General features: G+C 41.9%; 1 long non-coding RNA gene across 2 annotated transcripts in view; it reads left to right on the plus strand.

Moving 5' to 3' along the window:
- LOC116707225 (uncharacterized) overlaps positions 1-520 on the plus strand; it is a 3,209-nt gene extending 2,689 nt beyond the window's left edge. The window contains exons 2-3 of one of the 2 annotated variants that reach the window (XR_004336424.1): positions 294-367; positions 482-520. This is a non-coding gene — a long non-coding RNA (uncharacterized LOC116707225). Of the gene's footprint in view, positions 1-293; positions 381-481 lie in introns of both variants that reach the window. The other variant, XR_004336423.1, reaches the window with a different exon arrangement.
- The last annotated feature ends 2,935 nt before the right edge of the window (positions 521-3,455 follow it).

A 3,455-nucleotide genomic window follows, 5' to 3' on the forward strand; every position in this document is an offset into this window, starting at 1 on the left:
TACTGAGGTGGAACCAGCAGGCTCAGATGTTACTGTTTCTGTAGAACCGGTTGTTTCACTTGGCAAAGTGGTCTTTGCAGGCTGTGATGTTACTGACTCACTTGGACCTGTTGATTCAGATACTGAGGTGGTACCAGCAGGCTCAGATGTTGCTGTATCAGTAGAACCAGTAGGTTCAGTTGGCGATGTGGTCTCTGCAGTCTGTGATGTTACTGAATCAGTTGGACCCGTTGATTTAGATACTGAGGTGGAACCAGCAGGCTCAGATGTGGCTGTATCAGTAGAACCTGTAGGTTCAGTTGGCGATGTGGTCTCTGCAGTCTGTGATGTTACTGAATCAGTTGGACCTGTTGATTCAGATCCTGAGGTGGAACCAGCAGGTTCAGATGTTACTGTTTCTGGAGAACCTGTTGTTTCAGTTGGCAAATGGGCTCTGCAGGCGTGATGTTACTGAGTCAGTTGGACCGTTGAAGATACTGAGGTGGAACCAGCAGGCTCAGATGTGGCTGTATCAGTAGAACCGGTATGGTTCAGTTGGCGATGTGGTCTCTGCAGTCTGTGATGTTACCGAATCAGTTGGACCTTTGATTCAGATACTGAGGTGGACCAGCAGGCTCAGATGTGGCTGTATCAGTAGAACGTAGGTTGCAGTTGGCGTGTGTCTCTGCAGTCTGTGATGTTACTGAATCAGTTGGACCCGTTGATTCAGATACTGAGGTGGAACCAGCAGGCTCAGATGTGGCTGTATCAGTAGAACCTGTAGGTTCAGTTGGCGATGTGGTCTCTGCAGTCTGTGATGTTACTGAATCAGTTGGACCTGTTGATTCAGATCCTGAGGTGGAACCAGCAGGTTCAGATGTTACTGTTTCTGGAGAACCTGTTGTTTCAGTTGGCAAAATGGTCTCTGCAGGCTGTGATGTTACTGAGTCAGTTGGACCCGTTGATTCAGATACTGAGGTGGAACCAGCAGGCTCAGATGTGGCTGTATCAGTAGAACCGGTAGGTTCAGTTGGCGATGTGGTCTCTGCAGTCTGTGATGTTACCGAATCAGTTGGACCCGTTGATTCAGATACTGAGGTGGAACCAGCAGGCTCAGATGTGGCTGTATCAGTAGAACCTGTAGGTTCAGTTGTCGATGTGGTCTCTGCAGTCTGTGATGTTACTGAATCAGTTGGACCCGTTGATTCAGATACTGAGGTGGAACCAGCAGGCTCAGATGTGCTGTATCAGTAAACTGTAGGTTCAGTTGGCATGTGGTCTCTGCAGGCTGTGATGTTACTGAATCCGTTGGACCCGTTGATTCAGATCCTGAGGTGAACCAGCAGGTTCAGATGTTACTGTTTCTGGAAACTGTTGTTCGTTGGAGCAAAATGGTCTCTGCAGGCTGTGATGTTACTGAGTCAGTTGGACCCGTTGGTTCAGATAAATTTACATTTATATTTATGTCAGTTAGGCTGGTTTGGTGACTTACTGAAGTACCATCTGTCCTCTGCCCCACTTTGGACAACTGTTGATCATGAATTGAGAAATTTTCTGGGAAAAAAAGGAATAAATTGCTTAAGAGGTGGCTGGCTGGTAGAGCAGGCACACACATATCAAGATTTACTCTTCAACGCAGCGGCTGCAAGTTTGACTCCAACCTGCAGCCCTTTACTGCATGTCATTCCCCCTCTCTCTCTCCATTATGTCTTCATCTGTCCTGTAGAAATAAAGGCCTAAAAATGCCCAAAAAAGAATCTTTAAAAATAAAAAAATCATAGTTGTTCAGCGGTTGGATAGGTGACATTTATATTGAAAGTTCTATGGTATAGGACTTTGTTTTTTCTTCATGTTGGCTTGAAGGTGAGAACACATTTCCAAACAATTTCCATACCCAAAAGCCTGTAGACAAAAGTGTGTAGGGTGCTTAAAAGATTGATTCTTCACTATTGAAATATTGTAAAATCCTAACGTTAATTTTGACAGAGTGGGTAAACCCGATTAAATGGGATCAATGGCCATTTACAACCATAATACAATATGTCTTGAAATCAGCTGAAAAAAGAAATCTGAATACAGGTACAATTCCGCTGAACGGACCTTGTCTAAAGTTACTAAATTGAGTAAAAACAACAAAATACTCTTTCTACCTATTATCCTGCATGGCTGAATCACGTATTATTACATGACAGACGTTTTACTCGGTCAGTGCCATACCATGTTGTAATGGACATGATAAGAAAACAATAAAGACATGAGTTGACATAGTAAATATGGATTTAGCCCTGTATCTTCATGGTAAAATGGTAAAATGTTGCATTCGGAAAATTCTCATGAATCTTACCATTTGCCGAACATAAGCAGATGAGTATAGCAGAGATAACCAGAAAATGTGAAGAAAACGCCATAGCCAAGTTACATTCCAGGCCCACGGGGAACGGCAGTAATAAATATAACACAAATCCAAATGTTGAAAATTAGAAATTTATGTGTCTATCAAGAGCACCTCGTACACTGTAAAGTGGTTGTCTTCGGTGGATCCGAATCCTAGTATCAAGGTGTATAGAAACGTCACAGATAGCATGACTAAGTAAGATAAGAGGAGCAATCATAATGGAACAAGCTACATTTATTGCACACACACCTGTCCTGATAGTAATTCATTCACTGCAGAGGATGGTAAGAAATAATGACATAAGGCAAAGGTGGCCACTTTGTGTTACTTATTTATCAAAACATTGTCCTCTGAAATAGGATTGTGTTGCTAAAATGTATCTTCAAAAATTAATATCTTATGTTGAAATTTGAAATTTGTATAATATATAATAAGCTTTTTCCAGCTCTGTCTGCTGGTTTAAGTCAAGCCCTTCCTATACAGGCTTGATCTAGGGAAGGCAATTCCCGCCTTTATTTATAAGTTCAAGGCTGGATTACTGTAATGCTGGCCTCAATCAGATGTTGGCCTCAGTCAAACTTCTATTTCCAGCAAAATGATGCTGCTCGCTTTTTAACCAAAACCTCCAGACGCAGACACATAAACCCTGTTTTTTACACTCTCCATTGGCTCTCAGTGCAGTTTAGAATCAATTTTAAGATTGTAATGGTTGTTTTTAAGCCTATTACTGGCTTGGCGCCAGTGTATCTGTCCGAGATTTTAACCATTTGCAAAAACAGCAGGTTGTTGCAGTCCTCCCATCAACTGGTTTTAGAAGTCCCAAGGTTGAGGTACGGACAGTGGGGGATTTGCACTTCCGCAGTTGCGGCATCGAGGTTTTGGAACAAGTTACCACCTAACATCGGCAATATAACAGCTCTGTAGCTCTGTTTAAATCTAACCATAAAACGTATTTATTTAGAATGGCTTTTAATGCATAGTAGCGTTGTGACATGTTCTGATTTACTGTATGTTTTATTCCTTCTGATTTTACTCTGTTATTTTATGTTTTACTGTTGTTAATTATTATAAAGCACTCTGG

Source organism: Etheostoma spectabile, chromosome 19 (assembly GCF_008692095.1).
Source record: "Etheostoma spectabile isolate EspeVRDwgs_2016 chromosome 19, UIUC_Espe_1.0, whole genome shotgun sequence".
NCBI classification, from domain to species: domain Eukaryota; kingdom Metazoa; phylum Chordata; class Actinopteri; order Perciformes; family Percidae; genus Etheostoma; species Etheostoma spectabile.